Source organism: Ochotona curzoniae, unplaced genomic scaffold (genome assembly GCF_017591425.1).
Source record: "Ochotona curzoniae isolate NIBS_2020 unplaced genomic scaffold, NIBS_Ocur_1.0 contig_3255, whole genome shotgun sequence".
In the NCBI taxonomy this organism is placed as follows: Eukaryota; Metazoa; Chordata; class Mammalia; order Lagomorpha; family Ochotonidae; genus Ochotona; species Ochotona curzoniae.
The window spans coordinates 2,972,303-2,995,683 of record NW_024465777.1 but is presented as its reverse complement, the minus strand read 5'-3'; positions in this window follow the sequence as shown (position 1 = coordinate 2,995,683).

The window sequence follows — 23,381 nt, the reverse complement described above, 5'->3', positions numbered from 1 at the left end:
TGAAGTACTGGGTCTTCTGGCCTCTTACTTGGAGGAAGCCTGTCTTCCTTTCCCGAAAGGCCTTCTCCGGCCGTCTTCTGAGAACAGCCGCCAGACCTGGCCAGACCTGAGCTCCCTCGGCCCCGGTTGTGCCACCCTTGGGGGCCTTAAGTGCCCCGTTAGCCCTGTGTGCTTCCATCACAGGCTTCTGCATTATTACCGTTGTTATATATACATATGTAGAAATGCAGAGAAAGAATCTTACCTGTTGGATCTCTTCCCAGTGGCCTGCAACAGCCAGGTCTGGGTCAGGCCGAAGCATGTGCCTGGAAATCCGTGTCTCCCACGTGGGTAACTGGGGCCCAAGACTGGAACCATCTTCCCCTGCTTTCCCCTGGCTCGAGGGCACCTTAACAGGGAGCTGGATGGGAAGAGGGGCAGCCAGGACTCCACCTGCGCTTGGCGGTCTTACAAGTGTCAGGTGCTGTGCCACAGGCAGTGCCTGTCCTGATCTTCAAGCTCACCAAGACAGAGGCCAGCTGCCTTCTCCATGCGGACACCTGGGAGATGCCAAGAACTTGGCCCGATCAGATCGAACTCCGTACCTACCCAAGGTCTTCTGGCCTGCCTCGAGAGAGCCCTATCTTTGTTTTCATAAAGGACACACGCTTGGTGATATTCTCCACCTGCCACTGCCATGGGGGAAGTCACCATCTCCTGTGCCAGGCGCTCAGCGCTTCTCGCTGCTGCTGAAGCAATGCTGTTCGGTGTCTGTGCTGACAGAGTGAGTCTCTTCTACCGAAAATGTTCCTGTGTCCTGGTTCTTTTTTTTAATATTTAGTTTATTTTTTATTGCAAAGTCAGATGTACAGAGAGGAGGAGAGACAGAGAGGAGGAGAGACAGAGAGGAAGATCTTCCGCCCGATGATTCACTCCTCAAGCAGCCACAATTGCTGGAGCTTCACAGATCTGAAGCCAGGAGGCTCTTCCAGGTCTCCCATGCGGATGCAGGGCCCTGGGCCGTCCTCAACTGCTTTCCCAAGCCACAAGCAGGGAGCTGGATGGGAAGAGGGGCCATTAGGGTTAGAACCGGTGCCCATGTGGGCACCCGAGGCATGCAAGATGAAACTTCAGCTGGTAGGCTATTGCACCAGGTTCTTTCTTTTTTTTTTTTTTTAAGATTTATTTTTATTGGAAAAGCAAATTTACAGAGAAGGAGCGACAGAAAGATCTTTCATTCACTGGTTCACTCCCTGTGGCCACAAAGGCTGGAGCTGAGCCAAGGCAGAGCTAGAAGCCAGGAGTTTCTTCCAGGTCTCTGCCTCAAGTGCACTTCTAAGGCTTTGGGCCATCCTCTACTTCTTTCCAAAGCCACAAGCAGGGAGCTGGATGGGAAGTGGAGCAGCCGGGACACAAAATGGTGTCCATATGGAGTGATGATGCTTACAGATGGAGGATTAGCCAGTGGAGCCATCGCTCTGGCCTCAGTGTTGTGACTCTTAAATTCTTTAATTCTTTTTTTTTTTAACATTGTTTTCATGGTTAATAGGCATGCAAACCCATGTGGGTCTCTGATGAAGGGAGAGTTGAGGTATGGAGGAAGGTGGATCGGACAGATACTTCCATTTTTTTTTTCCTCTTGTGTCTGAAGAGGAGGTGGACTGTTTGTTGCTGGTGAATCTGAGGATGTGGGACAGCTTTGTGATGACACCTTAGAGACCCTGATGTGGGGAAGAGTGTTCCAGTGGTGTTGAGTGGTTTTGATATTTCTGAGACATCATCAGCTTTGCTGCCACAGGTTGAGAAAATCTTCCCAAGGTCTGTTGGCTGATCAAGTCCACCTCAGAGCATTGACAGGCCAAAGAACATGTTTCAAAGAGAGTGGTCCAATCTGATGAGGCACTTGATGTCCTTTACTGGCTTAGATGAGCTAGCTGTCATTCCCCATGTGCATCTGGACATGCTATTCACTGCACAGGCATTAGCAACTGAGGAGGCCCAGTCCAAGGTCTGACCACACACCCTGTGATTTTCCCTGTGGCCAGGGTTTGAGTCCAGCCATCTCTTGGGATTCCCACAAGAACTCTCACCTGGGGTGACCTCAGACTTGACTCTTGTGTATGCCGACTAGTGCAGTGTCAGGTTTAATCTCTCACCTACACCAGCCACCACGCATACTGGTAGATGCAGCTGCCTGGTCAGTTTTGTCCCCAGTACCACCTGTCATGCGAACTGGTGGGTGTTATTGCCTAACCAGCCCAGCATGCCAGGTCCAGTCTTCATCCACACCAGTGAGTGCTGCAGCCTAGTCAGGGTGGTGCTGGGGTCCGTGTGATGGATGTGGAAGGCGGGAAGGTGTGAAGAGTATCGTTCTATTGCAGGCAAGGTCGCAAGGAATGTCCAGCTATGTGGCAAGGCCCGGGGATGTCTCTACAACACCTGAATGTAGCTCTGCCTCCCTTTGCATGGACACCGGACAACCCCGCTGAGTATTCTGTAATCTATTTAGGCATTGTCTGCCTCTGCGGAGTTACTGTTAAATATCAATAGGAACTTAGAAGCTAATGTTGCTGGTGCCGTTTTTAGCCAAAGAGCTGTTATTGCTGTTAGGACTGCATCCTGTGGCAATATGTTAATCAAGAGTGTTAAATCCCCCTTTTGATCCTATGCTAATCAAGGGTGCTAACCCCCTTTTTTGATCCTATGCTAATCAAAGGTGTTCTGTCTTCAGGTGTAGTGGGAATCTATTCTTTCCCTCTTTCTTTGATCTTTTAGGCCCCTTCCTTCCTTGACTGTCTCAAGACCTAGCTGTAAAGTAATTGTGGTAGGAATGTGCTACTGACTGATATGCATCATCTATTGAAAACCTTTTTCTAGCCAGGTGCCAGGTGAATAGCAACCTAGCCTTAGGTGAAACTAATGGCAGAGTTATCTTTAGAAACCCCCGCTTGACCATGACGTAAAAAGCCTGAGCCAGAGTTTGACTGATTTTGTATAAATAAAGCGGACAGCTTTTGTGCGTGGTCCACGATGGTCAAGAGTTCCTAGTGGTCCGTCTCTTTCTTTCTTTGCGCCTCATCCAAGCACCCTTCGCGAGTTCCGAACTCAGCTGGAGCTGGACTCCGGCAGGGTGGCCCCAAATAACCCCCACCAGACTCACCCCCAGCTTTTGCATGTGGTGGGATGTGCTGTGGCCTAGTGCAGTTTGTCCCATATCCCATTTGGTTCTTGTGCACACCCATGGGTGCTGCAGCTAAGCTCAACCTGACCCACTCAGCCCACATGAATGCCAATGGTGCTGCCACCTTGTGCAGCCTGGCCCGCCCCCAGCTCTGGCTCCTGTACTCACTATCGTGAACTGCAGCCTAACAAGAGTACCCACAGTTTCCCCACAAGGCCTGCTACCAGCTCCAGATCTTATGCCTACCAGGGGATACTGCAGTCTAGGCTGACATGGCTTACACCCAGTCCTTGTACTTGCTAGCTGGTGCTATGGCCTATCCCAGCTGGCCTGTAACCATTCTGGCTCTTGTGAGTACCAGTGGACGTGGCAGGCTAGCCCAGCCTGGCCCACAGCCAGCCGTCATGTGAACCGTCAGGTGTTGTGGTTCAACCCAGCCTGGCTTATGCCTCATCCTGGGTCTCAGTCTTGCTAGTGTGCTATGGACTAGCCTAGCCTGGCCCACCCCCAAACCCAGCTCATATGGATGCTGTAGCCCAGCCCAGCCTGGCCTGCTCCCATCATTGGCTTTTATGCTCACCAACAGGAGTTGCAGCCTAGCAGAGGAGTCCCCCAAGTATGTCTCCTACCAGACCCATGCTATCCCAGATCTCATGTGTGCCAGCTGGTCCTGTGGCCTAGTCCAACTGGCTCACACCCATGCAGGGCAGGTGGCAAACAATGCTATTCAGACCAGCCCAGGTCTCCCACGTGGGTGGGTGCCTTACCTGACCCAGATATGCGCTCTGGTTTTCCCCCTCTAAACCACCCTGCCTTAGCTCCCTCACCTACCTGTGAGTGCAGTGGACCAGTCCGTGGAAGCCCCCAGAAGTCATTCATCCCTTGTCAAACATGCCCTTAGCCATTCCCATTCCAGTATATCCCCAGACTCCCTTCTCAGGGAAATCTGCAGTCCTCATGCCTGGGGCCAGGTGACATGTACCGTCAGGGCGTTGCTCACCTTCCCCACATATATATATATAAAAAATGAGGACCTGGCATGATAGCCTAATGGCAAAAGTACTTACCTTGCATGTACCAGGATCCTACATGGGCATTGGTTCGTGTCTCAGTGGTTCCACTTCCCTTGTAGCTCCCTCCTTGTGCCCTGGGAAAGCAGTTAAAGATGTCCCAAAGCCCCAGAACCCTATACCTGCACAGGAGACCTGGAGACCCAGAAGAAGCCCTTGGCTTATTGCTTCGGATCAGCTCTTCTCTGGCCATTGCTGCCACTTGGGGGAATGAATCAGCAGATAGGAAATCTTACTCTCTGTCTTTCCTCTCTGTATATCTGACTTTCCAATGAATATAAATCTTAAAAATAAATAAATAAATAAAAATAAAAAACAGAGGGTCCGGCACAGTGGCCTAGTGGCTAAAATCCTTCCCTTGAATGTGCTGGGTTCCCACATGGGTGCTGATTCTAATCCTGGAAGCCCTGCTTCCCATCCAGCTCCTTGCTTGTGGCCTGGGAAGGCAGTTGAGTATGGCCCAAAGCCTTGGGACCCTGCACCCACTTGGGAGACCTGGAGGAGTTTCCTGGCTCCTGGCTTTGGATTGGCTCAGCTCTGGCCATTGTGGCCACTCGAGGAGTGCATCATCGGACAGAAGATCTTCCTCTCTGTCTCTCCTCCTCTCTGTATATCTGATTTTGCAATAAAAATAAATAAATAAATAGGCAATTATGCTGGCACAAATTTAGCATTAACCAGTCCCAAAATGCCCATCAGCCTTGGCTACTTTTCTCCCAGCATTTTAACACTTGGCTAGGTACCAGGCAAATTAAACAGCTGTCTTCAGCTACAAGATTTTTTAAAAAATATATTTTTATTTGAAAGGCAGATCTAGAAGGGGCTGTGTTGTTTCTCTCTCTGTGGGTCGGTTATGCGTTTTTATCTGCCTAGTCTGAAACCACTCTTTCCTCCTTGCCAGCCCCCTTCCTCTGGCCTGTACACCGACAACTCTGGATAGGTCTGGTTCTTCTTTCAAATTTGGTTTGGAAGTGACTTCTTCCAGGAAGCAATTTCATTTGGTGTGACTCAGTACTTTAGCCTGATATCTTTTAGTTATTCCCCTACGGGAAACAGGGTTCTGTAATCTACCTATGATCCATGGTATATTTCTCACCCTGTGGTAACCGGAGTCTACTAATCTCTACCCCGTTGGATACATTCTTGAAAACAGAGACCATGTTTCTCTTTTATGTCCTCAGAGTTTGGCAAATAACAGGTTCTAAGAGGCTACACACACATTGGACAAACAGGCAGCACACACATTGACAAATGCAACAGTATGAGGGGTCTTAGTGTTCCATCAGAACTGAGGATCTGGCTAGGGTTGTGCACAGCTGTTAGAGTGCTGCTCATGATGCCAGCTTCCAATTTCAGAATACTGGTTTGAGTCCTGGCTGCTTAGCTTTTTATTCAGCTTCCTGTTAATCTTCCTGGGAAAGCAACAGATGATGGCTGGAGTGTTTGGGCCCCTGTCAGCCATGCAGGTGCAGCAATTGTGGCCATTTGAGCAGTGAATCAGAAGATGGAAGATCTCTCTCCACCCACTCCCTCCCAACATTCAAATAAATAAATAAATGATCTTTTATCCACTGGTTGATGCCCCAGATGGCTACAATGGTCAGGGCTGAGCCAGACCTGGAGCTCCAACCAGGTCTCTCACGTGGGTAGAAGAGGCCCAAGCATTTGGGCCATATTCTGCTGCCTTCTCAGGTACATTAATAGGGAGCTAGATCCAAAACAGAGCAGCCAGGGCATGAACTTGTGTCCATATGAGATGCTAGCATCCCAGGTGGCTGCTTTACCCGCCAGGCCATGGCCTCTGTGCAGGTCAAGAATATACCTCTATCCAGGAAAGTGTGAACATTCAACAACAGGTATGAGTAAAGCCTTGCTATTAGCTAAATTGTTTCAGTCTAACATTATGGCGCAGGGTTAGTAATCATTGTTTTACAGCCATGGAATATTCCTGCAGGCACTGTGCAGCCACAACCTGTTCAACAGAGGCTTTAGATTTCCTGACTTTCTCATGGCCTTCTCTGTGTTTTGGTTGGTTTGTTTGTTTTGTTTTACTTCATTTTTTATTATTATTATCATTTTATCATACAGTTCCATAGACCTTAGGTTTTCCCTTCCCCGCTTCCTAAGTCCCCTCCCACGCTGAGTTTCCCTGTATTATTATGATAGTATAGTTCTTCATAAACAGTCATTTGTCCATAATTGTGGGCATGGACAATGGCAGAGAGTCCAGCATCCTATTGTCAAGATATAGTTAACAGTTTCATTGGGAGTTCATCTTTGATCTGGAAGTAGAGATGCATACTGCACTGTATCTTCATCTCTGGATATGATAGTCTCCATTACACAGTTACTATACATCCCCTTAAATGAAAAGCCACAATCAACAAAGGAAGAAAAATAGAAATTTACAATGCCATGAAGTTAAATAACATACTTCTGGATATGATAGTCACCATTACACAGTTATTATACATCCTCTTAAATAAAAAGCCACAAAACAAAATCAACAACAGGAGGAAAAAAATAAAAACACCATGAAGTTAAATCACATGCTACTGCATGACTAATGTGTCACTGAAGAAATCAAATAGAAAATCAAGAACTTTCTTGAAGAAAATAATACTGCTGTATGATATATGAGTCAGTGAAGAATTTAATGAGAAAGAGTGTTTTGAAGAGATGAAACTAAAAAAAAAATCAAAATCCATGAGATAAAATTTCTACTGATATTTGTTGATGAGATATGTCTCTTGTAGGCAACAAATAGATGGTTTTTTAAAATCCAGTCTACTGGGCCCAGCGCAATGGCGCAAGTGGTTAAAGGTCCTCGCCTTGCACGCCCGGGATCCCATATGGGCGCCGGTTCTAATCCCAGCAGCCCCGCTTCCCTTCCAGCTCCCTGCCTGTGGCCTGGGAAAGCAGTCGAGGACGGCCCAAAGCTTTGGGAACCTGCACCCACGTGGGAGACCAGGAAGAGGCTCCTGGCTTTGGATCGGCATAGTATCGGCCCGTTGCGCTCACTTGGGGAGTGAATCATCGGACGGAAGATCTTCCTCTCTGTCTCTCCTCTCCGTATATCCACCTTTCCAATAAAAAAAAAATAATAAAAAAATAAATAAAATAAAATCCAGTCTACTTATCTATGACATTTGGTTGATGAGTTTACGCCATTTACCTTCAGGATTAATGTGTAGGGGTGGTAATTTGGTCTTGCCGTTTTAGCAATGGGTTGTTAATTTATTTAGTCATCTGTTATTTTACTGGGATGTTTTTTTACATTTGCCTTTGCTTTTGGTAAGTGCTATTCTTCTTCTCTGTCAAGGATACTTATAGTATTCTTTGTAGGGCAGGATTGGAAGAGGCATGTTCTTTTAACTTTTCTTTACTGTGGAAGAATTTTATTTTATTTTCAAAGACAAAGGAAAGCTTTACTGGGTACATTATCATGAGCCAACAATTTTTTGCTTTTAGAATATGTTGCTCCATTCTCTTCTGGTCTGTAGCGTTTCCTGTGAGAGATCACCTATGAATTTAACTGACATTCCTTTTTATCTCAATTGATTTTTTTCATGTGCATATTTAAGGATCTTTTCCTTATGTTCTATTGAAGAGAGCTTGATAATCATGTGTCGTGGTGAAGATCACTTTTGGTGAACCCTATTGGGAGTTCTGTGCCCCTCCTGGATGTTGTTTCCCAATTCTTTCTCTAGGGAAATTTTCCCTTATTATTTCATTAAGTAAATTTTTAAACCCAGCTTATCTTTCTGCACCTTCTGGGACTCCCATAACTCTTATATTTGGCCTTTTAATAGTGTCTTTCAATCATTGAATACTTTTTTTAGCTTGACCCAGCTCTGCTTCTAGCTTTTTGTTTCCCCCTGATGACAGGAAATATCCTCCAATTCTGAGATTTTTTTTTTCTTCTGCTTCCTTCATTCTATTTTGGAGACTCTCCACTGTACTTTTAAATTTCCTTCACTGTATTCTTAATTTCTGATATATTAGGTTTCACTTGATTCATTTCCTGTGTGACGTATTCCTTAAATTCCTTAAACTCCTATATTACGTGCTTCACATTGTTGATAAGAAGCTTTATAACAATTTTTTTGAAATCTGTATCTCCCACTTTCTCGATATATTCCTCAGTGACTTCTCAAGTTGACAAAGGCTTTTTCTCCTTTGCAGGGGAGTCCTAAGTAATATTCATTGTGCCTCTGTCTCTTCTTTTGCTCTTAGTCATTGTACTTCTTGTTAGCAGAGTCTTCTCCTTGGGGCAGGTTTCTAAGCTGTGTCACCCACAGGTCTACAATTCGATTTTACTTGTGGTTGGTACACGACTCTGTTTGCAGTCAGTTGTGCCACTCCCTCCAGCGAATTCTAGGTCTGGGTTCCTATATTAGATTTCCAACTTGGAGCCACCTCATGCACGCGGTGAGCTTTCCCCCGGTCTGCCTGAGCTCTAGGGGCTGCTCCCTTCTGGGTGAGTACACCGAGGGGGGAAGTCTCCAGGGCTGGGCGGACCTGGGGCCTACCTGTCACCCTCATTGAGGGGTGCATGGGAATAGGGAGGGGTGTGACCTTGGGTTTGGGGGTTTAAACTTCCTGCAGCCTGCTGGCTCTGGTGGGTCTCAGGCCGGGGCATCTCATGCCCAGATCCCTGATGCCAGCCACCACATGCACGTGGTGAGCTGTCCCGGGTGCCATTTGGCACCAGGCTCCACCTGCTGGCCACCCGGCCAGGAACTCTGGGGTTTTGATTCTTTGAATTGCTGCTTAGTTAGCTCCAGGTGAAACGACTATGCTTCTGAGATGTGAATCAATGCTAAAGATTCCCAAAGACAGTAACTTCCTTTGAAGAACTTGTAATCACTGAACAAAGCTGACACCGAACACTGGTCCATGCAAAAGCTAAGGCTTGGAGCTTGTCCAGTAGGATCATATCCTATTTCCTGACATGATGGTAGATCAGGAGACGGGTCACATTAGGCAGGGCCATGACATTAACTAGCACTCAAGAACCATAACCGGGGGTAAATTCTGTGGGGGATTTGTGGGCCAAACCCTGTGGAAATTCTAGCCCCACCGGTTAGCTCAAGAGCTGGGATGGTGATGGACTAAGCTAGGTGTGACCCAGGAGCCTGCCCTCACTCACAGGTAAAGGAACTGACAACAGTCTGGACTGGTCAAGGCAGCAGCACCCAAATGTGCATCCTGAATAGGGTTTGGGGTGGACCAGGCTGCAACGTTCACTAGCTCATACAAGACCAAATGGAAGGCCAGACTTAGCCGGGCACTGGTCTAAAACCCAATGGCATGTATGAAACCTGGGTCTGGGAGTGGATTAAGTGGAGGAACCTTGGAAACTCCCCTGACGAGTCATAGCTCCCACTGGTGAACATGTGGTCCAGACCTGGGGGTTGGACAAGCTGGGCAAAGTAGCTCCAACAGCTGGGTAAGGTGTGAATTGGTAATGGAACAGGGTGTATCAGGCAGGACAGAGCAAACCTTAGCCCACAAGCGAAACTAGAAACCAGGAGGGAGCACAGGTCATGCTGAGCTAGGCTCTTGCACTTACTGGTATGCACAAACCAGGGACGCTAAGCCACAGTGTCTAAGGCAGAGGTCGAGACAGGTGAGGGGCTGAGTCAAGCTGAGTCAGAGCAACCACTGGCATGCGCATGATCTGTAGCTGGGAACAGGCCAGTTTGGGGGGCTAAGGGGACACCCTAACTGGGTTGAGGTTCCCACCAAGGGGTGTGTGACATGGAATGGGGGCTGCGTTCTGATCTGGAAATGGTTGTAGTCTCCCTTGGCACAAGTGCAGATTGGGACTGGACACACCAAGCCAGGCCAGACTCCAACACTGTCTGGTGTTCTGGAGGACCAAGGTAGATGTGGGACAGACTAGGCTAGATCTCAACCCCTACTGAGCCAGCCATGTGTGAGACGTATGTAGGTATAGACGATCCGTGGCTGGGCTGAAACATCTAACAGCAAGAGCCAGCTTGGGTTGAAGGCCAGTCAGGAAAAGCCACTGTTCCTACTAGGACAGGAGGTGAACTGAGTAGGGCTGGCTCATGGAGCCTCTGGTATGCACAAAATCTGGCATTGGGAGAGGTTCTGATGGAGGAGCCTGGGCAGCTCCTCTGGTAGGACACAGTCCCTGCAGGTATGCGCAATAAACATGAAAGGAAACAGCCCAGAACAGGCCATGAAAAGTATCCCACTGGTATACATTTGGCATGGGTCAGGGGCAGACCAGGTTGAATCATTTCACGTCATCTAGTGGCAAATTCAAGTACCAGCACAGAGTGTAGGTCAGGTCAGCTTTGGACGCGACAAAAACCAGTGCACAATCCGGAATGCCAAGGTGAGGTTGCCTGTACCGGATGTGAATGCAGTGCCTAAACAGCACACGTGAGAACCAGGAAGGGAGGGGGCAGAGCTGGCAGGGGGAATATGGGGGTGTTCCCTTGCTGGACAGCTGGAGAGTGTGAGCTGGGATGGGGACAGACCAGACTATGCAGGGCTACAATACCTGTGGGCTTCATGTGGACTAGATCAGGGAAAAGCCAGGCTGGGCTGATTATTCCTACTGGTGCAAACAAAATCAGAGTGGGTGAGGGTTGGTTGGGTTTAGCCTCAGCATCAGCTGGCAGAAGCTGGCACTGGGGGCTAGTTCTGTCAAGTCAAAGCACAGAACCACCTGGAGAGTGCATAATCTGGGAGTGGGAGTGGCCTATTAGGGAGATAGTGGGCATCTCCCTCATGGGTTACCACTCCCACTAGAGAGTACACAAACTAGGATTGGGCTTGGGGTGGCTAGACAGAGAGGCACCCAACAACATCCGTGAGGGCTGGAGAGTTGAGCTGGTTGGATGGAACTAAGCTTTACTAACCATTGACATGTACAAGAACCAAATGGGATGTGGGATAGACTGAACAAGTCTGATGCACATAATGGCAAACCAGAGTAGGGGGTGGGCCTGGTGGGGGTTACTGTGGGTCGCTCTGACTAGGCTGCAGCTCCCACTGGTTTATGTGAGGGCCGAGTATGTGTTGGGCAGACCCAGACTGGACTGCACTATCCATTGGTTCCAGTGGAAGTTGGGGCTGAAAACAGAACCAACCCAGCAATTGCAACCACCAGTTGATCAGGGCGATGGATTGTGCTGGGCCCTATACTTGCTAGTACATATAAGAATCTGGTCTGGGAACACCTCAGACAAAGTTTCTCCCCAATAGAAATGCCGGACTCAGAACCCTATCGAAGAAAAGGCAGAAGACAGAACAAGTCAATCAACTACCTCAGCTATATGTTCGCGGCAAAATGCTGGGCAAACAGACTCTAAGGTAGACAATGTCAAAAAACGGATTCTTAGGCGACCTCATCGTGCTTGGAGTGGCAAGATTGGCAGTGATTCATAACTGGTGAACTGTCAAAACCACCTGAGCAAGAATCTCGGACCATGCCCCACATCCGGGACTTGGGCTGGGTGGGAGACTGGGTGGGGCTTCTCCCTCAATATCCCCGTTTACCTCAGATACATGAAAGAAACAATATGGAAATAATAGTCTTACCCACTTTCCTATAGCCCTTGAACCTTTTTACCCTAATTAACTATGTAAAGATTGTCAAAAATATAATAAAAAAAATGGAAAAAGGAAGAAGATGTCCACCTTGGTCTCTGTAGCCCCAGCTCCTGGCTCACCAGTCACCACCTCCTGAACAATATGCTGAGGCTGCACCATTGTCTGTACAAACTTTCTCCCACTTCTGGTTGGAGCAGTTCCCAGAATTAGAGAGACACCAGGTGTCCTATATAGCTAGGTTGTTGGTGGTGCTCATCTTGCCGGAACCTGTTGACCTGTTAGGTCTAAGGGGCTACATGGACCTATTTTGACCTGTTCAATGCCATAGTCGGTATTATTTTCCCTGTGAGACCAATGCAATGCACTGAGCTCAGTGAATTCTCACCCAGTTCAGTGCATATGCAGCTCACTATTGTCCCTATAGTCTTAAAGCTTTTGCCACTCTGTACAAAAAGGTGCCTGATATGCCACTCCTGGAGTTCTTTATCTGCTTGCCATCAGGTCTGAGGGCTACCTGGACCTGTCTTTGGTGGAAGCTGTATGATGCCATGCTGTTGCAGTTCACTGATCCAGAAATGAGTTCACTTCTAGCTCAGTGCATGCTCAGTCCTGTCCCATAGCCATTGTCTCCCTACACAAAATGGTGCCCCATTCTGCTGTAGAGGGCGGACTATGAAATCCACCCCGTTCTTGCACTGCCCATCTGGGATTTGCCACTCTGTCTCTGCTCTTGATCAAATCAAACAGACCAGCAGGATGGGCAGGTTTTTTTGGTTGGTTTGTTTGTTTTCGTCTGGATCCACCTCCTGAGCTCCGTCCCTTCCCACCATGTTGATGGTGGAGTTCCAGCTGCTGGTGTAGTTCCGATCGCCACTCAATTGAATGCCCCTGGGATATTGGTCACTACAACACCACACCATTGTGTCCACTGCTTTCCCGTGTCTGTCAGTCTCCAGGTACCCCTATGCTGTTGTTCTGTCCTCTTCTATCCTGGAATATGCCCTCTCAGCTTTACACTGGCTAATATTTCTTCATCTTAAACATGTCCTTACCCTATTCTGCCATCTTAATTCTCCATTTTGTGTGTTCTAATGTCAATGCTAAGTGCTTGACATTTTCTTTGTTGCTCTTCCAATCAATAGAGATCAAATTCTTCTAGGTTAACTATATGAGGGTCAGAACTCTCTTGACACTAAGAGGAAGGAAAAATTTGGATGAATTTATCTTCAATATATACAGCTGCGTAACCATGAGATTTCCACCTGTTTATGCACACTGGGGTTTTCTGAATCTCACACTGGAGTCACTAGATGGCACTGCATCCTCTGGGATAATACCCTCATTTGGCAAGCCTCTTGGATAGATGTGAACTATCCCAGGGCAATGTGGCCTGGTGGGTTGTCTTACTCAGAATTCTTTCTATGTGCTTATCATGACATTCTTTGATAATAAGAGAGACAAAGAAAGTTGATAAAGTTGTTAGAAGGTTTACAGAATAGCTAGGAGGATAATAGCCATAGGGAAGCAGGAAAAATCTAATAGTCTGCTTTCATCCCAAAAAAGGTCTCCCTAGATTTTCCCTAGATATCCAAGCATTATGACTACAATTCTACACTAAGGACATTCTTCACAGAGCTAGAAAAAAATAACACTGAAGTTTTGTATATAAACACAAAAGACCTGGGATAGCCAAAGCAACAAGAGCAAAGCCAGAGACATTCGTCTTTTTTTTTTTTTCTTTCTTAATCTTCTTCTTCTTCTTCTTTTTAAATAATCTTACTTAGTTGATTAGGGTACAAAGGGTCAAGGGCTACAGGAAAGTGGGTTATATCATTATTTCCACACTAACATTATAAATTTTCCCCCTGTATCTGGGGCCAAGGGAGAAACAAAGGGAGAAGCCCCACCCAGCCTACCACCCATCCCAGATCCCTGATGTGAGGCATGCTCCGAGGGTCCTGCTTAAGCTGTTTTGATAGTCTAACACTTCTGATTTGCTGCCAATCTCATTTTTCCAATCGTGATAAAATCCATTCAGAATCCACTGGTTGACACAGTCTCTTCATGGTTGGGGTTCTGAGTCCAGCAGTTCAGTTGGAGGGATCTCCAATAAAACTTCATCTGAGATGGTCCCAAACCTGATTCTTATGTGAGTTTGCCAGTACAGGGTCTGGCACCATCCAGACCAATCAGCTTATGCACATGCTGATCGTTGTAATTGCTGGGTCAGTTCTGTTTCTAGCCCTGTTTTCCACACAAACCAATGGATGTTGCAGTCCAGCCTGATTCTGCCCACTTCATACTCGGTCCTCACGTAAACAAGTGGGAGCTGCAGCCTAGTTGGAGCGACTCCCCATAACCCCCACCAGGCCTGCTCCCTACCCTGGTTCCCATGCATGCCATTATGTGCATCAGACTTGTTCAGTCTATCCCACATCCCATTTAGTTCTTGTACTTGTCACTGGGCATTGAAGCCAACCCAACCAACCTACTATCCAGCCCACACACATTCTGGCAGGTGCCTTTCTGTCTAGCCACCCCTGCCCCTGTACTGGTTTTTGTGCTCTCCAGTGGGAGTGGTAACCCATGAGGGAGGTGCCCACTATCTCCCTAATAGGCCACTCCCACTCCCAGATTATGCACTCTCCAGGTGGTTCTGTGCTTTGACTTGACAGAACTAGCCCCCAGTGCCAGCTTCTGCCAGCTGATGCTGAGGCTAAACCCAACCAACCCTCACCCACTCTGATTTTGTTTGCACCAGTAGGAATAATCAGCCCAGCCTGGCTTTTCCCTGATCTAGTCCACATGAAGCCCACAGGTATTGTAGCCCTGCATAGTCTGGTCTGTCCCCATCCCAGCTCACACTCTCCAGCTGTCCAGCAAGGGAACACCCCCATATTCCCCCTGCCGGCTCTGCCCCCTCCCTTCCTGGTTCTCATGTGTGCTGTTTAGGCACTCCAACCACATCTGGTACAACTCACCTCACTTTGACATTCCTTAATGTGCACTGGCATGTATTGCAACCAAAGCTGACCTGACCCACACTCTATGCTGGTGCTCAGATTTGCCAACGGGTGATGTGAACGGGTTCAGCCTGGTCTGCCCCCACCTATGCCATATGTATGATGGTGGGTATCTTCCTCTGGCCTGGTTTGGTTTGCTCCTTATCGTGGTTCTTGCCCTCACCTAAAGGGACTGTGTTCCGACAGAGGAGTTTCCCACGCTCTTCCTTCAGAACCTTTCCCTATGCCAGGTCTTGCATGTACTGGTAGTTCTATGGGGCAGCTCTCATTGCTGGCCTTCAACCCATTCCAGTTCTTTGTGTTGGATATTTCACCCCAGCCAAGGCTTGTCCATAGCCAGACACTGCTCACACATGGCTTAGTAGGGGGCAGAGACCCAGCCTAGCTGGGTCTCCAGGGCATCAGATGGTGCTGGCTTCTAGCCCAGCTTGATGCGCCCAGCCCCAGTCCACACTTGTGCCAAGGGAGATTGCAGCCATATCCAGACCAGAACGCAGCCCCCACTCCAGTTCCTGCACCCTCCTGAGGGAATCCTAACCTAGCAAGGTATACTGTCACAGCCCCCCAGCCGAGTCTATTCCCATCCCTAGATTACGCGCATGCCAGTGGTTGCTCTGATCCAGTTGGCTTATCCCCTCACCTGTCTCAGCCTTTGCCTTTGATGCTGTGGTTTAGTATTCCTGGCTTGTGCACACCAGTAAGTGTAAGAGCCTACTTTGGCATGACATGTGCTCCATCCTGATTTCTGTTATTTTTTGTGAGTTGAACTTTGCTTGGCCCTGCCTGGTCCACCCCCTTCCACAGTTGCAGCTCGGCCCACCCCACATCTTATTTTAGGATGTACCTTTGGGTGCTGCTGCCTTAACCTGCCCAGATGGCCATCGGCTCCTTTACCCATAAGTGATGGCAGGTGCCATGGTCACTCCTAGCTTAGCCCATTGCCACCCAGCTTGCGAGCTAACCAGCAGGACTTGTAGTTCTGCCACAGAGTCTACCCCTGGACCAAGTTCTCTCACATGCTGGTTAGTGTCTTGACCCTGCAAAATGTGACCAGTCCACTATTCCACCACCTGGCCAAGTAATGGTACTTAGCCATGCCAGACAGGCTCCCCATCCATAGATTTGGTGTGGACTAGTGTGTGGCAGTCAGTGATGCTCTATGCTAACAGCCCATCTCAGGATTCCTAATTGGGCTGGTGAATCTGGCCCAAATAGATCTTATGGATACTCCCCTCCAAACCATCAGGTCTCAGTCCCCACGCTTGCTTGAAAATTTCATGACCCCGTTACTGGGAATCACCCTGAATTCATCTCTCACCTACACTAACACTGGCCTTATTAATGGGTGTCCCTAGGCAGCAATCACATATCCTAAAAACCCCAGTGCTCGCCACTGGGCAGCCAGCAGGAAAAGCCTGGCACCACTTTGTGCACTGAATGCCCAAAGCCAAGGACTTGGTCCTTGCCTTTCGGCAGTGGCTTTGGCTTGAGTCCCCAGCATTGGGTCTGGCCTGGCAGGGGCCCCTCCCCCCTCAACAGCCACCACACTGCAGGGAGCTGCAGCCACCCCCAACCCCAAGGCCTGAACCCCAGAGACATTCTAATACCTGATTTCCAGACATTCTACAGAACTACAGTAGCTAAGGCAATATGACATTGGCACAAAACTGACACATAAGCCTCCAGTTGCAGTCAACTGCTTAGGGAGAAAGGCAGCCAATGGCCAGCAGGATTCTGGGCCGTTAATGCCAACTATGCTAGAGTGCCAGCAGAGCTGCCTATTCTATTTTTTATTAAGATGGGGGGTGGGTGTACTGGGAAAACCACACCATGATTCCCTGGCCCCACTTCATGAGCCCTTGCAGGGTCCTGGAGACAAATAGGAATGGGAGTCACAAATTTGACATATATGGAATGACTTCTAGGGGCTTCTACACACCAGGCCACTGCTCATGCAGGTAACTTGAGGGAGCTGAGAAGTTGTGGATCAGAATGGGGGTTCTGGAGGGCCTCCCTGTTCCTTCAGTAAATGGTGCTGGGAAAGCAGATATCCACATGCAGAATGCAGGAACTAGACACAGGCACTCTGCTTCCCCCACCGGTTACCCATAGGGAAGTCAACGCAACATGAATCAGAAAGCTGAAGGTCATGGGGAAATACTGCAGAATACCAGATTAGACGACAAGTTTTTTTTTTTTTTTTTTTTTTTTATATATAACACCCAAAAGCACAAACAACAAAAGTAAAAAAAAAAGGGGGGGGGGAAATTTGGCAAGTTAAGAAGAATCTGCACCACAAACAGAACATCAGTAGAGCAAAGAGATAAATTAGAACGGAAGATTCTGCAAGCTATTCATGTGACAAAGCATTAACATTCAGAATATATAAGCAACTAAGATAACTCAGCAACAATAAAAAAAAACCCCACATTTTATTTTTTATTGGAAAGTCAGTTATAAAGAGAGGAGATACAGGCAGAAAAATTAGTCTGCTGGTTCACTCCCCAAGCAGCCGCAATGGCCAGAACTGAGATGATCTGAAGCCAGGAGCCAGGAGCTTCTTTTGGGTCTCCCACATGGGCTTTGGGCTGTCCTCGACTGCTTTCCCAGGCCACAAGCAGGGAGCTGGATGGGAAGCAAAGCAGCCAGGATACAAACTAGCACCCATATGGGATCTCAGGAATGCAAGGCAAGGACTTTAGCCACTAGGTTACCATGTCAAGCCCCACATGATCCAATTTTAAAAATGGACAAATTAGGGCCTGGGCAATGACTCAGTGGGTAAATCCTTGTCTTGGGAGTACCAGGATCCCATATGGGTGTTAGTTCGAGTCCCGTTATTCCACTTCCCATCCAGCTTCCTGTTTGTGGCCTGGGAAAGCAGAGGAAGATGGCCCAGAGCCTTGGGACCCTGTACCCACATGGGAGACCTGGAAGAAGTAATTGGCTCCAGGCTTCAAACTGGCTCAGCTCTGGCCATTGTGGCCATCTGGGGAGTGAATTAGTTGATGGAAGATTATCTCTCTCACCTTTTCTCTTTGAAACTCTGCATTTCAAACAAATTTTTTTTAAAAATTTTTAAAAATTACAGGATTTATTTATTTGTTTTATTTTTAAAGATTTATTTATTTTTATTGCAAGGTCAGATCTACAGAGAGGAGGAAAGACAGAGAGGAAGATCTTCCATCCACTGATTCACTCCCTGAGTGACTGCAATGGCCGAAGCTAAGCCAACCCGAAGCCAGGAGCCAGGAGCTTTTTCTGGGTCTCCCACGTGAGTGCAGGGTCCCAAGGCTTTGGGCCATCCTCGACTGCCTTCCCAGGCCACAGACAGGGAGCTGGATGGGAAGTGAGGCCGCGGGGATGAGAACCAGCATCTTTATAGGGTCCTGGTGTGTTCAAGGAGGGGACTTTAGTCACTAGGCTACCACGTTGGACTCTATTTATTTGTTTTAAAGAATGATACAGGGAAGGTGATGGAGGAAGAGAGAGAGATTGGGAGAAGTTTTCCACTGGCCGGTTCACTCCCCAAATGGTTGTAATGGCCAAACTGAAGCCAGGTGCCTGGAATTCCATCCGTCTCCCATACAATTGGTAGCGATTAGAGTATTTGGGTTGTCATCTGCTGACTTTCCAGGAACAGAGGTAGGGAACTGAATAGGAAGTGGAGGAGCCGGGACTCCAACTGTGGTCTAAGATGGGTTTTCAGTGGCATTAAGAGAGACTAACCACACTGATGGCATGAGCTCTTCATTGCTAGATAAAGTGACCAAAGGAGCCACGTGAAGAGCTGAGGACTCTGTGCCTGAGAATGTTCTTCAGCAGAGGGAGGGTGAGGAGGAGCCTATGAGAGGCTGAAAAAGAAAAAAAGTGACCCCAGAGGCCAAAGGCTGCACAGAACCAGGAGCAGATGGGGTCTGGGAGACCAAGCACGGAAGTATTCCAGGGGAGGGTGCTAGGCTTACCCAGTTCCACTAAGTAGGTAAGATGAGGAACTGAACACGTTTGGCAAGGATGATTGGTATCATCATGAGGGTGAGAGCCTGATCAGAGAGGGCTCTGTGAGGATGGGGGCAGGTAGGGGATGCAGCGAGAGAGACACGGGGAACAGTTTGGCTGGGGCAGCCGGAGGGAACAGAGATGTGTGTGGTCCTCTAAGACTTCTTATCTGCTTGTTAGACTGAGATGTGGTAGATACTTTATAAGGGGGTGGCGTGTCTTTAAAGGAGGAGAGGATTTAGGATGGAGTGGAAGAAATTTTCAAATAAGAGGGCTTCTGCGATTGAAGCTGACAGCGTCCTTTGGGTTGGAGAGAGGTAGGACCAGGGAGAAGGGCGGAAACAGGAGCCATCTGCTTCTCCTCTTCCGCTCCTTAGTAAGCCTTGAAAACTGCCCATACCAGAGGTGCTTCCACTCGAGGCAGTGACTACTCACACACACGAATGACTTTTTTTTTTTTAGCCCTTGTTGACTTTGTGCCCTTCCCAGGGTGAGAGGCAAGAGCTGGAGAGCCACAGACAAGGATAAATCTGTTGGCCTCTCTTAAGCTCCTGTAAGCACGCCAGGTAAAATCCACTCAGGGACTGGGTGTGAGGCTGTCAGGGACCTCCCTGATTAGACCAGGGCCGGCTATCATTAAACAGCATGGAGAGTCTGAGGTCCCTCTGGTTTCTGTCTGCTGTCCCCAGGGTACACGGGTGTCTGCTGACCCACAGCAGCTAGTTTCTTGGCCAGGAAGGATTCTGTGAAGGCAATGCTAGTCTTTAGACAATAGGCCACAGAGCCGTGACAATACCCTGCTGTGTGCTCCCATCCCGTGGGCCTGAGACCATTCCTGGGGACATTTTTGTTGGGTTACTGCACACCCACAAATAGCCACTAAAAGGAACAAGACTTGACAATTAGAAGGCTATTTAGAGCAGGCAGTTTAAAACTAACAGATCACAGATGTGCCTGTTACTCCTTGCCATAGACTCTAAATTGTTCTTCCAGCCTCCAGTGGCTCCCACGCCAGCCCATTCTGCACATTGTAGCAGGATTAATCTCCTTACAGCACTGACTTGATCTTGTCACAACCCCATTACAGCATCATCCATGGATCCCCACCGCCTTTAACATCGCCAAGCAGCAGAGCGTCTTCCTTCGGGACCCCTTTGTCCCTGACAGCGCGTGGCCTACCTCCTCCCCCAGACTCCAAAGCTGCTACCTCCTGCAGTGCCCTCGCTCTCCTTCTGGGATCCCTCCCTCCACTCTTGCTCACTCCCACTTGGCCCTGCCCGTGCCCTGCAGAAATCCCTTTTCCCGGGGAAGCCTTCTTAGTGACTCCTCCTCACGTGAACTCCTGCCTGACCTGAGGATGTCACCAAGGGGTTTGCACAGTACCTCCAGCCTCCTCCCAACACCAAAGGAACAGCTGGACTCTGCACAAACAATAGATGACTGTCATCAGAGCGCCTGTCTTCCATATTGGACATGAAGTGAGAAGTCCACACAGGGGAAGGTTAGCAGGTATCTTGTTCACCATTGGAACGCCAGTGCCTGGTGAGCACGTAGGAACACTAGCAAGAAGAAAGTGGGCATCAACTAAATGTCTTTTCTTTTTTTAAATATTTTTTAAAATCCAGAATGAGAGAGTAACTATACATGTGACTGTACTGGGCCTGGCAGCATGGCTTAGCGGCTAAAGTCCTCGCCTGGAATGCGCCAGGTTCCCATATGGGCGCCAGTTCTAATCCTGGCAGCTCCACTTCCCTTCCAGCTCCCTGCTTGTGGCCTGGGAAAGCAGTGGAGGACAGTCCAAAGCCTTAGGACCCTGCACCCGTGTGGAAGACCCGGAAGAGGTTCCTGGCTTCGGATTGGCACAGCATCGGCCGTTGCGCTCACTTGGGGAGTGAATCGTCGGACGGAAGATCTTCCTCTCTGTCTCTCCTCCTCTCTATATATCTGACTTTCCAATAAAATAAATAAATCTTTAAAAAAATTTGCTTATGCATTTGAAAATTAAAGTTATAGAGAAAGAAGAAGAGACAGAGAGATTATGAGAGAAAGGTCTTCCATCAGTTGGGTCACTTCCCAAGTGGCTGCACAGTTGGAGCTGAGCCTATCTGAAACAAAAAGCCAAGAGCTTCTTCTTGGTCTCCCACGTGAATGCAAGGGCCCAAGGACTTGGGCCATCCTCTGTTGCTTTCATAGGCCAGAAGCAGGGAGCTGGATGGAAAGTGGAGCAAGAAAAAGAACAGTGCCCATAAAAGATGCCAGTGCAGCAGGTGGAAGATTAGCTTGCTATGCCACTGTACTGGCCCCACTTTTATTTTATTTTATGTTTTTTTTTTAAAGATTTATTTATTTAGGGCCTGGCATGATGGCCTAGTTGCTAAAGTCCTCGCCTCGAACCCACTGGGATCTCATATGGAAGCCGGTTCTAATCCCCGCAGCCTCGCTTCCCATCCAGCTCCCTGCTTGTGGCCTGAAAAAGCAGTTGAGGATGGCCCAAAAGCCTTGGGACCCTACACCCACATGGGAGACCCGGAAAGAAGTTCCTGGCTTCTGGCTTTGGGTCAGCGCAGCACTGGTTGTTGCAGTCACATAAGGAAAGAATCAGTGAATGGAAGATCTTCCTCTCTGTCTCATCTCCTCTCTGTAGATCTGACCTTGCAATAAAAATAAACAAATCTTTTTTTCTAAAAAAAGAGATTTATTTATTTAAAAGGCAGAGTGAGAGAGAGAGAGAAAGAGAGATCTAGTCATTCTTATATATCCTAGATGGCCATTACAAGGAGAATTCTATTGAAATCAGGAGTCCAGAACTTCATCCAAGTCACCCACCTGGGCTTTGAAGTCGGACTGAAAGCAGAGTAGCCAGGGCAAAATTCAGTGCTCGCATGGGATGCTGCTGTTGCAGGCAGCAGCCTACCTCACACAACGCTAGCCCCCTTTTCAACTGTCATTGCAGCAGATGGTCTTGCTGCTTATGGTAGAGGATTTCCTAAACATTAGAAGAGTCACCAGAAGAATAGTACATGTCCGTTGTTTGCCCCAAGATAAGTTACCTTGCTGTGTCCGTTACATCTGTAACACAGAGGTAATGATGCTTTCACCAGAGGTAGCGACAATGATGGGGCAGGTGGGCATTGAGGACCTGTCATGTGCCTGCCACACAGAAGGTGTTTAGTAGAGTGTTGGTGATCCGTAACCCTGGGGTGTCTACCCATACCTCGGCATTTGTGTTCAAGTGCAGCCTGTGAAATGGGATTCCTTTTGCCACCCTTGAGCAAGTTAGATTTTTTAACCCACAAGAAGAGCCATGGAGAGCAATCCGCCTTTCCTGTCAGGTTTGAGAAGTGACTACACAATGTGAGAACCAGCTCAAGATTCCCCAGTGGAATCCCACTCCCATCGTCAAGGAAAGGAAGTTTCTAGAAAAGATGATATGTGTTACCTCTACATTGAAATCAATTCAATACATATTTGGTCTGGACCTTTTTAAAAATTTTCAAACATTTTTCTTTCAGCGTTTTGTATCTCCTATTGGCCACGGAAGGCAGGAGCTGCTCAGTTAAAGGCGTCTCGTCAGAAATGAGATCCAGGTATAGGAGACCAGCTTGGCTCCCGAGGCAAGGCCTGGCTGTTGCATGTGGTTAGCAGTGCCTCAGCCTGTCCGGGGCAGCCCTGAACGATGTTTTTTGAATTATTTTTTATCAGTGCAAAACAAAATACTGAAACCCTTTCATCTGCCTCTCCCCCCATTCCCATCTCCCTTCCTTTTTCCACACTGGAGGCTTAAGCCCAAGAAGATTCTATGGCAGGCCATAGGGTCTGGAATATTCCAGAAAGCATTTCTTTTAAAGTAGATAATGTTTAGGGGAGCATATCTGTTAGAGGCTTTGCTCTGGTCAGAGGGCCCTGCATCTTGGGCCTCAGCACAGGGTGAACACAGCAAAAATTCTTAGTGCAAGGATGTGCAGAAAAGGAGGATCTTTGGCTCCAATCATGGAAACCCAGTGGGAGGCTACCCAGGAGCTTTGCCTGCACTTAAGCCCCTGACTGCCCCTCAACCACATGGGCAAACTTGTCCTCCTGTCTAATCCACAGAAGATTCTATGCGCCTCTGACCCAGGAGGGTGGGGAAGCAAGGGATGGAACAGGAAGATGAACTTCAGGGTCAGACAGACCTGCTTTGGAGTCCCAACAGCAGCACAGTCACTGTGGGGCTTTGGGCAAGTGCCTTTTCTCTTGGAGTTGAAGACTCATCTGCGAACGGAAAGAGGAAGGCTTCTGAGGGCACAAGACAACTCATGGGATAACTTAGGGAAAGCACCTTGCATGGTGCTGGTACTTGGTGTATACCTAAACACAGGAGGAAGGAGGATGGCTACGGAGGAAGAATATGCCCATATTCCAGCAGTTCTCTCCACCTGAGTACTTTTACAGTGAGATGACATGACTGCTTAACCCTGTGATCTTCAATGGGACGCCAGTAGGGAGAGACCCCAAGAATCTGAGGTGATGTGTCAGAGCATCACTGACTGTTGCAGA